At 40.9% G+C, this 12,783-nt stretch overlaps 1 protein-coding gene across 2 annotated transcripts in view; it reads right to left on the bottom strand.

The window, feature by feature from the left end:
- LOC125766309 (discoidin domain-containing receptor tyrosine kinase B) overlaps positions 1 to 12,783 on the bottom strand; it is a 230,635-nt gene that overhangs the window by 190,843 nt on the left and 27,009 nt on the right. The window lies entirely within an intron of this gene.

The raw sequence follows: 12,783 nt of genomic DNA, 5'->3' as shown, positions 1-12,783 counted from the left end.
GTGGTCAAATAATATAGAAGAACTCGAATTACATGGAACGAAGGGCTTAGTAGAGGTCGGTTTCTAGATATTCTGCTCTAGACCAGGGGTCGGCAAAGTCCGGCCCGATAGACGATTTGATTCGGCCCGCAAGAAACCCTGTTTCTACATGTTTCAAGATTGGTTTCAAGTATTTGACCTGAGTTCCAGGTTAATTTTTACTGCCTGACCCTTTTGGTGAAAACTCTCGCGACCCCTGTTCTAGATCAACGGAACAGTTAGAGGTGCACCTCAAACGTAGGATCCACTCCAATAATTTCATGGCCCCAACGAATAGGTAGCTAAGGTCATGAAAATTTTTAAGCCAATATTATGCTTTCCTTGACTTTTTCCTAGGGTTTTGAACAGCTGGCGTTAGACCGCACAGCAGGGTATCGATGCAATTTTCTCAAAACCCTCAAAAACTACAAAATTCAAAGCAATAATCAAGATCAATCATCTTTTCATGTTTTTTTATTTTTATCGCCATTTTAAATAACTCAAATTTTTTAATGAATATATGAGTAAACTTCTTCTTGATACGGTCAGACCATTCTAACCGAGCAAAAAAAAAAATATATGCATATATGATTAAACTTCACATTACATTTATAGTTATCAAAAAGCAATACACCTCTTTTTTTAGCGATAAATTCTTAACACAGGAGGTACATATTTCTCCTTATACGTACTTAAAATAAACTTGCAACAACCGACTAGTGGACTGTTACAGAAAATTTCGCTTGAACCTGTTTTATGCTAGTAACAAAAGAAAAAGCTGCGTTTTTGCTTTTTCATTTCATTTCCATTTTAAGTTTGATACTTCCCCGCAAGCGCACAAACTTCCAGCAAACTGGACGTGGTTCACAGCACATCTAATTGTACTGACGGAAGCAAAAAAAAAACGCACAAATAGTACGCACGCAGAAAAATCCAACGGAAGTAGAAAAACGTGTCACTGAAGTGCATTTGCGATGGCTTAACCTGCACTACAAAACGAACCTTCCGCGTACTGGATTCCACTGCGATCAACTTCCAATGAATTCCTAAGTGCTCGGATGGATAAAAAATACAGCAAGAACAAAAATACACCAGATAGTTTCGTTGCGTTTCCGTTTGTTTCACTTCAGTGCGTTATCCTTTCAGTTATTTATACACGTGTGTGTGTTCAGTATGTCCGGAGTGTGTTCTATGTTGTTTCCCACAACGCTACACACCCATCGTACGGTGTCAAATCCTGTTTGGTACCAGCTCGGCGACACCTTATCTCCAGACCAGACTCTGGTTGAAAAGGTCATCCGAGCGGGCTGCTCTCGGAAGGGACTTTAAAAGGAGTTATGTTGATAACACCGCTGAGGTCCAACACTAGTGATGTTGCCCTTTTTTTTGGGGGGTAGTTGATTTGTGCATCTTTCTATCACATTTAACTTGCTCAACGAACGACTACCACAACAACCCCTGCCCAAAGGAATCGGGGTAGCAGTTTTTCAGCGTCCTATCGGTTAGGTGGCTTTTGTTTTCCACTTCACTGCGAGAGTAAATCGAATACGGCATAGTATTTTTTTCTCATTTTGAGGGTTGGATTCAAGAGGATTCAACTTTTGGAGTTCTTCGTGTTTTACATAGCAAGCAAACCGTATAGATGATGGAACATGAGAGAGATTAAGCACGTACGCCCCGGTTTGGTATTTTTTCTCCTTTTTGTTAAGCTGGTAATGTTACGTTAGTACCATTAAAGCTATCTAAAAAAGCAGTTTGTAAACAATGCAACTTAACTTCTTTAAAAAAATATCTAATATATAAATTTTAACACAAGCGTACTAAACACCGACTATACTAAAATCAATGTTGACATTAAATTACTATGTTTTATTTGTTTGTTTCTATTTTTCAAGTAAAGAGTAAAGTTTATCGCTATTCAACTTCTGTTTGGAGGAATAATCTCACAGGTCAGTTTTATCATGCTATGCACGACACTCGCTCGCACATAAAAGGTTGCACAAAAACCAGAATAAAACATCCTTTCCAAGCAGCACGTTACGATCACGTCCACTTTTCATTTCATGATGAGAATAGGCAACAAAACAAAACATGATTTTCTTTCAAATCTTCACTCCTCCGACTCCGTGGGTTCACCGTACCAACAGTTCCATTCTTCCATTTTGTTCATTTCGGTGTCGAAGTGTGAGAAATTGGTCTGTCCAGCTAAAGCCTCTTCCGGGACAGCAGCCAACGCCCTAAACGGATGTCCAGCTACTGCCCTTCAACACTCGAGCTACACTATATGCATGAAAAGTAAGCCGTTTAGCAAGTGCCAAGATAAAAGTATGTTTTATTGCGATCATGCACCATCATCGTTGTCGCCGGTGGGCGCACATCGGTAGCACCGCCAACGCACTCGCTGCTGTTAGTAAATGTTGGTCGCTTGCTTTGGTTGTACGGTTACGATCGAAGTGCATCGATACCATCCCGTTTGCATATGCAAATACGGGCAGCAAGCAGCAATGGCAAAGAAGAAATGAATGTTTGGGAACAGAACAAAAAACAAAAAAAAAAAGTGAAACGAAAGACTCGTACAGATTGCGAAAGCAAATAACGAAAATGATAAAATGGACACGACAAGTATATTCCTGGCAGCCTCAGGCAAGGTTGAGAAAATGAAGAACCAACAACAACCAAAAAAAAACGCAACACCATGCAAGAGAAACATTTTACCAACTTCCGTGCAGCGATGCAAAGCGAATGCAATCACTTTGACCATGTGCAGTATGGAGTGCAGCTTGTGCATCTGCATACATGCATTGGATAAACCACGCACGTTCGTCTGTAAAATCAATAACCCATTAAGAATATTGATAGAATGTTCGTTTGCAGTTTACTTGCGCTGTGGTTCGGAAAGATCCGATCCGGGAATGCAAACCCCATATGGTTTCGATGTTTCGAACTTTACGCGTGTGATGTGCGTGCGTTTTTTTTTTGTTTTGCGCGGCATGTACGCAAAATGTTGGTTTTATAGCAACATAAACAACAGCGATAAGTAACGATACACGTGGTGATAAATATTGAGGTACAAGGTTTGGAAAAAATGTGCAACATTTTACATTAAATAAATAATCATTTAAAATCCGCCAGTTACACACCGACATTCATTTGAGAAATTTCTTACTTAAGAAAACTTTTATAACTTATATATTTACAAATCATGATTACGGCTTTTGCCGTAAAACTTTTATAACTATTAAGAGTTTTTTTTGCTTTTGAAGTAAGTGTAATATTTTATTTAAAAACCTTTTAAGTGTTTGAAATAAAGCCCACAATTATATTTTACAACATACAACGGGGCAATTTAAAAACTTGTCAATATATTTCTTTTAATTAAAATCAGAGAAAATACAAGCTAAGCATCAATTACAGCTCTTTAAAGAATGGTCTTAAATCAACATTAATTAAATCATTCAAATCGAATCTATTAATCAAAGCATAACGATGTCTAATACACCAAATTAGTTAATTAAAATCTTTTTCATTTTCTCTAATTATTTGCAACTGCTTTGACCATCTGTTTTCATGATACAAACATATTTAACATTAATATCAATTCCCCAAAAACAAACATTTCCATACGATTGTCGCTCAGCTTGAACGACGGATCATAAATCGTATAAATTATCAAATTAGCATAATGGCTTTCGTCTCTCCACAGACGAGAATTCAATTTTCTTCCCTTCCATTTCTCCCGTTCGATCGATAAGCTAACTAGAGAAAACTCGAAAATGCAACATATCCGGCGCACTCCGATAACCTAACGTTTTGAAACGATCAAATTCCAGATAGATTTCGATCGAATCCCACCCCGGGTTAGACATCAGCATAAACGTTTTGCTTAAAGCCCTATCCCACGGCCATCGTGGCGGGAATTGGTGGGAAAGAGAAAATAATACAACATAAGAAAACCACAGGAATTCGAACGATTGCCTATCTAAACTCTATCACTAATGATGTGCGATCGAATGCCGCCTAGAGGATGCAGACCTAGTTGAGAGTCGATTTCGTTCGATCCAAAATCAAGCACAAAAGTAAAGCCTGTGGGGGAAAAAATGACGACCTTTCCTAACCTTGTGCCTCGTGCACATAATTATCATATCGGAACGGTTCATTTCCTTCAACGAAAAAGCTCACTCAACAGATTCAAACCGAAGGTCAGTGGACGAAACGATGATTAAGGGAAAAAAGGTGGCGAAGCGTTTGCATAGCATAGAATTACCATTCAAAGAGCGACACTCGAAAGAAAACGGAAAATTATCATTTTGGGAATAACAGTCCGTAGGAAAACCACCACAAACGGGGTAGCGACCGAAGCAGAAAAGTATTATGATTGGAGACAGTAGTAAAGTTAGAGATTAGGTGTGACGTTATGCAGACAAATGCTAAGGTGCCTTGGGTGGAATCGAAACGACGTGAAGTGGAAGAAATCATTTTTATACGGATATCGGTTCGACCGCTTAGACTTGGTTGCGCTTCGTGGGATAAGCCCCTTTCTGCCACCCTGAGTATTATCAATTTAAGCTATTACCTTAACTGGCACTTGATTAGGTTAATCCTTTTAAATGTGTGAAAGTTGTGACGGCTATCTAAATTGCTATAATTTATCGATGGCAATAAAATTATGTGCAATTGCATTAAAGAGATTCTAATGCTATTTGAACTATAAAGTTCTATAAATTATTTAAAAATAAAACTTTAAGAAGAAACATATCGTTTTAAATATATGAACCATGACTATCATTCGTAAAACATTCACGGAAATAAAACCTTATTGCAACTTTTCCAACACAGCAATTCTTGACTTACACCAGGCTAAAAAAGGCAATATTTTGGACACGATACTTCACCGTGACGTATGGATAGATATATTACCCAACTGCGGGAGGTGTCGTATCAAGGAAAAACTCATTAGTCCTTTCGACTATGGCACCGACTCCATTTGGCAAATGGCAAAAATTACCTTCTCCATTTAACCTACATCTCGGGCGAAGTAAAAGCCCAACAGTCGTGCAAATAGTCACACCCGTCCGCGATGGGAAAAGCTCTATTTTATGGTTACTTTCGCCGAGTTCACGGTATCCTTCTGTAGACGACAACACTAACAAATACACCCTAACCATCCACTACACTCGTGTCCCTTTTCTCTCTTTCTCTCTCTCTCTCTATATGTACAGTGAAGGCAGCTTGTACTGTTTAGTTGACGTAGCCCATCCTGTACGTCCCGTGGTTCAACTTTGTACCACCCCGAAAAATCATCCCTTCCCAACCCATTCTTGGGAGTGACGTGGTGTCGTCTGACGTCGTCGGTTCGCGCTTGCTTGCGCGCTGAAATGCTAAGTCGCTGCTCTTATGTTCACATAAATTAGCCCCCGAACTATGCTTTACCGCAGCGTGTCGCCGGTGCAGACTTTGGTGTGTTGAGAAGTGTGCTTAAGCATCAAAGTGCAACATTGACACAAAGAAAACAACACCCGAGCACACTGGAGGATTGAACCTGTTTTTTTTGGGTGGTACATGTCTTTGGTATGATTTTCAGGGAACTCGGAAACGGAACCTTTCCCGGCTGTTTCGGGAGTTTTAAAGGTATAGAAGTGTTATGCTACTACTTCTACTCCTACGTAATGGGTTTTAGTGTATATCCGTTTGTAAAGTCAAAGTGTCAACAAAATGACTTATGAAATAGGCAATAACAAATTTAAAGAGTTAGGCAAGAGTTATTTATTTTATTTTATATATCATCATTGGTAAGTGTTAAAAATGAAAATGAATAAGATTTAAAAACCGCGGCAACCTGGTGGTGTATGCGATAAGCGGAGCTGGTTCCATACGACAGGACCGAGTATCAAATCCCATCTGGACCGCCCTCCCGTAGCAAGGACTGACTATCCGACTATGTAACAAAAATACGTCTAGTAAGCCAGAAATGGCCGATGTGACATAAGAGGTGTTTAAGTCATGAAGAAGAAGAAGAGTGCTTAATAAAATTACTATATGAAAGAAGAAAAAATTATTCCCAAAAACCCAAGAAGTAATTAGGCTTAGAAGCACCAAAAGTTTGGGAGCAATTAATGCACTTCATTCAATGAAATTATCACACTACAAGCTTCAACTCCGTCACTAACTAACGGTTTCAACATGGCTGGATTTTGACCAGTGATCTGAAAAAAACAGAACACCAATATGTGCATCGGAGAAATATCGTTAAATACAACTGTAATGCAAACATTATTATTCGAGTTGAAAAAACAGAACACAAAATATTCATTGCCTCATTGCACCGCGCAGTATGTGCAATCTACCCCAACCGACTCCTCCTCATTGTCCTTCTCTTCTACCACAGCCTAACAGACACCAAACTTAATGCCCTCCACTAAACGGTTCTGTTTATTGGTTCAATTTATTTAATACGACCATTTACAGCGGACCACGGGTTAGCAGGTCCTTTAAATTCAGCATGCATTTTTCCCATATGCAACACACTCGCATTCCCGGCCTGCGTTTTATTTTTCCAGTCATGTTTTCTTTGTACGTACCCCTTAACAAGGGAAACCTTCCCATGCCGTCCCACCACCACCACCTCGGGCGCTGGTGCTGTTTGTCGATGTAGCAAGCAAAAAAACGTGCCATCGAATTTGTCCGACCGGATCGATTTCCGATTCGGAACTGGATGGCGGAACCGTTTAAACCCGGCACGTCACGTTTCAATGGTAAACGAATCCTGGTGCAGCAACAAGCCGTGGGTAAGTGTAAAGGGTGGAAACGGGAAGTTTCTCGTCTGGGCAGCATTTGTGCACGGGAGCAGTAAAATGGACAAATATTGATATTGCACTTTCGCTACAGTCGCATCGCCGTTTGTTCGGCGTAAGAATGGTGTTGTCCTCGTTGCATACCATGCGCCGTTACAAATGTAGTCTTCATACGTCCAAATCCATTTGTGTTGGTGTGAGTGTGTGTGTTTCTTCCCCATTCTCATACCAAAAAAGGATGTGCGCATCTTTACGCAACTGGTAGAAAAAACGGGATCATATCTCGAGGGATGAATGCCTAGTTCTTCTCCAGTTTTTTTTTGCACCTCCCAATAGTATGTGCCATATGGATGACCGTATGCTTCTGTTCGTGCTACTCATTCACAGCAAATGTCAACACGAACAGAATCCACCGGTTCCGAAATGCCAAAAGAGGCAGCGATGATAAAAAAACCTTTCGCTTTTCTTTCAAGTACAAACCGAACCGGGTCGAGGTGTGCGCGCACTGCATTTTATCTCATCTCTTCACGCTTTTCTGCAACTACACAATAACCGTCGCCACATAGAAAATCCTATCGGTTGTTGTAGCATTTGTTCCGTAAGCCTAGTTTTCCCTACGTTCGAGAAGAATGAAAGCAACAAAAAAAAAAGAATTTCCTATCCCTCTGTGTTCATTTCCCCTTAGTTGGACCACTTACTAGCAGCCGAGCTAGCATTGGGAAAGATCTCTTCTCTTCGTTTTAGGCACTTTTTTGTTGTTTCTTTGATGTTATTCTTTCCAGTTGTTGCCCTATGTCGATTTCGTTTTTTTTTGCATCTTTCAACATAGCCACGGGTCCCATGCTGCGCATATAACACAGCAGGATAGGCGTTAGAAATCCTGATTTTTCTGTTTGGAAAAAGATTACACTAAACTAATTATCACAAAATGCGCTAAATCGGTTCATGGTCTTTAGGGGGTAACCAACCTGTACGGTGTTTTTGCGACGCAAGGGGAAAATAGTTAGGACCACATAAACATAAGGACGTGATTTTTTCCCTCCAAAACGCTCTGTAAAGCAGCGTAAGTGTGCACGAGGAAATGAAAGAACATAAATTACTACATCAAAGGGAAAAACGAAAAGAATGGAAGACCGCATGACCCCTATCGCAAACAGATAGACACAGAGCACCCGGACACCCGGAACGAAAAGGACGCCCCAAAAGGACAAAGCAAAAACCGTGCACGAAAGGTGAAAGTGAAACGAACCGCGTGAAACGGTGCGAATGAGTAATAGGAAACAGTCACGGTGGCGCCGGTTTATCCGGGGCAATGAAAATGCAGACGGAAAAATGCCACAAACGTCGGGAGCGCGATACGAATGCCCTACCTTCGGCTAGGGCAAAACTACCAAAACACATGCCCACATATCATCATTGCCATGTTCTCGTCCCAAAACTATCCGGCTATCTTTTTTCGCCACACTACGGGCTAAACGAAACCAGAAACGGGCGAAACATGAGAAAGTACCCGGTCGCGTCGGCCAGTCGGCGTAAAAATATGCTTCGGTGATAAATGTGACTTTTGAGTACGGAAATTGTTGGAGAAAGAAAATCCACAAACACAGCAACCCAACCGACCGGAGTTGCCTTTGGTGAAGGAAGCAAAATAATCGCGGAGGTGTGCATCCTTTTTTGCTTTGTTCCGTTGCGTTTTGAATGAAGAACGAATAAATGGCGGTTGCTCATTCGGTTTCGAAAGCGACCGTGAAATATTGTCGAATGTGGTTTGCAAACTACTTCCTGCAAACTGGTTGGACAGACGTATAATGTTGCACCTTCTGTTGGAGAGTATGTTTTCTTTTTGGGCGTTGTTTCTTTGGTGGAAAAATGGGCAACGGAATGATGATTTTCTCGCATGAATTTTTATGGAAGTGCATCATTTTTAAACAATAAACTTTTATTATTCTTGAGAAGTATCCCGTGAAGACTATTAATATTGACACAACATTAAGGAAATTGTTTAACTCTTGTCCAACATAAAAATACCGAACCCTGATCATTGTCCTAAAATTGCTAGGATTATCACTTTGAATAATAACTTTGGACTGTTATCAAACTTGTCACAAAATATATGGACTGTTAAAGGCATTAAAATAAACAAATTATGTAATTATTAATATTTTGCTTCAAAAATACTTGGAATTGAAACTTTTTTTGTTTAATGTTTTCATATAAAAGTAATATTTACGAGTGAAACAAAATTAATTCTGCAAGGACAATATAATTCCACCCATAGGTATTCAGATTAAAATATTTTATAACCATGCATGTAACGGACGCCATCTTTTGCAAACAAAACACTCCTACTAGGTGTGTCCTTTTGGAGTCTTCGTCCATTACCTCGTTTGCTCCATTATCTTCGCTTTAACTAAACCGATGGCGTGAAATTTGCCCTTCTTTGAAAAGCGAAAATAATACACCTTCCTTGCTTCCTTCCCAACCAACCTGCTAATATCCCCATCGAAAGGACACACACAGGATAGTTTGAGGTTAGCACATCAACCACACATTCTTGCCCATACGTTACTCCCCACACGAGGTGGTTTTCCGTCCCACCATCAAAATCCGGCCAGGACAGACAGGAAGCTATCCGGAAGAGCTTCTATTTTTACGACCTTTCTTCGGTGGTCCGGCAATGTGCGATGGCGCCAAAGTGTCCGTTAGTTGGCGTGCCGGAAAAGTAAGCAGTAACGCCACACAAACGAAGCCATCCATAGCTTCAGCACCGTGCAACCGCCAGCGTTCTATTAAGCGTGTATGCATTTGGGGCAAAGAAGTGCTTCATAGTTTCACGACATTGAGTCAATTTACGAGCGGTTCTTTATTGGTTGCCGCATGAAAATGGTCGTTTTGTTGATGAACACAGTTTTTTTAACGGAAATATGTTTGAAAGACTATGAAAAGAAAAAACAAAGCTATAAGTGATATTTTTAAACCATTCGCATCTTCTTGCGGAAAATGAACGCGAGAAGAAATATTACTCAAACTCACGTAATAATTATGTTCAACTGCTTAATTTTTTAAACCTCTAAAAAATCTGAGAAAGCTCTCAAAATTCTTCAGCAGTTTGTGATAAGGTATATACATTCTACAAGCGGTCTCGTTCACGAAACTCCCGTGAGTCATGCAATCCTTTGATGGGTCGTTGGGTTTTGCTAAAGAACAGCATGATTTACAACGGCCACTAAACAAACAACGTGTCCAGCCCCAAATCAAACGGGTCACTCACGAACGTTCGGGGGCGCCGGAACTTGCTCACACATTATCATACTGCCATGTGCTGCGAGTAAGACGTCGTTGGGAAGGGAGAAGCACGGAGCGTTTCGGAAAATGGTCGCCATTCCATACTGGCAGAAGGTTGACATGGACGCGGGACACATTTCCATCCCGATTAATCCCATCGGTCCTTTAGTAAAAACCCCACACTAACACACACACACAGATACACATTTTCAACAAAATCGAAACAAAAAGACCGCAAAAGCGCCATAGCCGCAAGGAAGCCGGGGAGCTGAGGTGGAGCAATCCGCTCCACTCGGCCTGATTATACACTAACGACAAGAATTAAGCTTTGGATAGCGCTCATTAACTTGCGAAATCATGAATAATGTAACCCCTTATCGCCATTTGGCACGTTTTCAGCATAAGACCGAAGCGTGTGCTATAGTGCGGTGTACCACTCTTCAACAAAAACTCACTCCCAAACAGCCAACCTACTGGCGCAGTTAGCAGTTAATAGAATGACCCCGGTAAAACACGATGCCGCCTCCCTTTTTTTTAGTGACGATGCCCTTATACATTCTTCAAATAAAACGGCAACAGAGGAGGAAAAAAAAGCGTTACAAGGGCTCAACACTCGTGAGCATCGAGATTTTGTTTTACCTTCTTTTTTCACGCCGTTCTTCTCAGGTTCATTTCAATACAAAAGTGGAACAAAACGGCGATACAAGAATTTAAAAAAAATGCTTCACAGTGATTATGAAGCGGAAAGCTATCGTCCGACCATAAAACTGCAATCATCCGAGAAGTTGACATTTTTATGCTGATTTTCACAAAGTTTGTCGCTCAATTCAACACAGAACAATGTTAATTTTTAAAATGTTTTTTTTCCTTCGCGTCACTGCGGTGTTGACTTCTAAAACGCATAACGTCTAACGTCATTAGACTTTACATTACATACATTAAAAATAGTATGTAACTGTAAAAATCTGAGTATCTGAGAGAAAATAAAAATTGATCACGAAAATAAAATAAAATACAAATTATTGCTTTTCTTTATGTCAATAAAATTAAAGAATGCAATTTTTTTTGTAAACTCAAGTAAGGAAACAATCTTTATAATGTAACCGAAAACATGCGACAAAAAATGGTCTGTATGGAAATTAATCAAACGACGCAAACGTTTTAATTACGATGCGTCAGGCGTTTATTTAAGTACCTTATTCATGGATGAAATTCGTTCATCCCTCAGAAAAAAATACTTTCAAAAGCGACCTCACGAAGGGGATAATTAGTTGTGCTCTGGGTCTCCTAATTCAAAGGCACCCCTTTCCACGTGTAGCACGAAAAATCACTGCCCCTTAAAGCACTCAACGAAGTGCCCGACAGATTTGTGTCCTTTGGGCGATGGTAGGGTTCTTTTTATCCGAGTGAAAGCGATGTGTCACGGTGTGTGGATTCGTGATCCGTAAGGGATGGTGTGCGTTCAAAAATGAACTTCGTACGATCAAACCCCGTGCGATAGAAAAAGGGATGAAACCAAACGTTGCAGCGTTTGGTTGTCGATCCTGTTTTTCCTTCAAATTGAAAACTTAATTTAAGCTACCGTTTATACAGCTAATCCACCGGAACCCTTTTCTCTCGTGTTTTTGAAAAAGAAACACCAAAGCGGAACCACTTCAACGGTATGGGCCACCAACAACACAACACAGGCGTCAAGCTTTAGTCGCTGTTGGTTTTTACCGTTGAAAGGAAGGGACAAACGGAAACAGCGGGATTGCGTTGCTATCGTGACGTGAAGCTGCGAAGCTAATCCTTTCCCTGCTGCCATTCAGATGAAGAGGTCAGGCCAATAATCGACCGAAAGGACACGTGAATAATCGTAATGAATTCCCTCCTGTATGTATGAAAACGAACAAATACACACACATACTTATTTACAGTCATGGCTAAACATAGCCACTAAACATCCCTGACGTGTCACATTCGCTTATCCACACGATTCTTGAGAGCTGTGAAAAACAGTAACACTTTAGAGGTCTCATGGGTGTGGGGGGGTGAGCCACATAAGGTCAACTCTAAGGGGTTGAATGTCGAAACCTATCACACATACACACAACTAAACGTAACCTTTGTATCAACCCCTAAAGCTCAACCCCGAAACACTTGAATTAAATCAAGAGCCTTCTAAAGCGTATCCTTCCGCATTCAACCATGTATGCGTGTGTGTGTGTTAGGATGAAATTAGCTAATAATTCAATCGTCTGCACACGCCCACCATCGTTCACGACTTCCTGCTCGGGTGACCAAAAAAGCGGTAACCCTACATCCAAAAAAGGGTCATAAGGGCCAAACAGTGGGAGAAGTTTTGAAATTATTTCGCAAACATCGGTCTGAACTGGAAAGGTGGTAACGGTCGCCGAAAAAGCCGACCCCCAGCTGAGCCCTTCAGGTGGGTGCCGTAGCTTAGGATTTTGCCTCGATTCATACGACCAAAGGTACCGGCACACCGAACTCGAATTAATGTGTTGGGTTGTTGTTGCTAGCGTCGCTCCCCCTAAACACTCTTTTAGACCCCTTTCCCATCCCCATCATAAGCCAACGTTTTCGTCCTTGGGCTGGGCGGTGTCCTGCCAAGGGTGAACCAATAAGCGAAAATCATCACTGATGATTCCCTCATCAGACGGTGTTCCGGGGAGGCTAGTCTGCCGGT

The sequence above is a fragment of the Anopheles funestus genome, chromosome 2RL (genome assembly GCF_943734845.2).
Source record: "Anopheles funestus chromosome 2RL, idAnoFuneDA-416_04, whole genome shotgun sequence".
NCBI classification, from domain to species: Eukaryota; Metazoa; Arthropoda; class Insecta; order Diptera; family Culicidae; genus Anopheles; species Anopheles funestus.
This window is presented reverse-complemented; position numbering and strand designations above follow the sequence as displayed.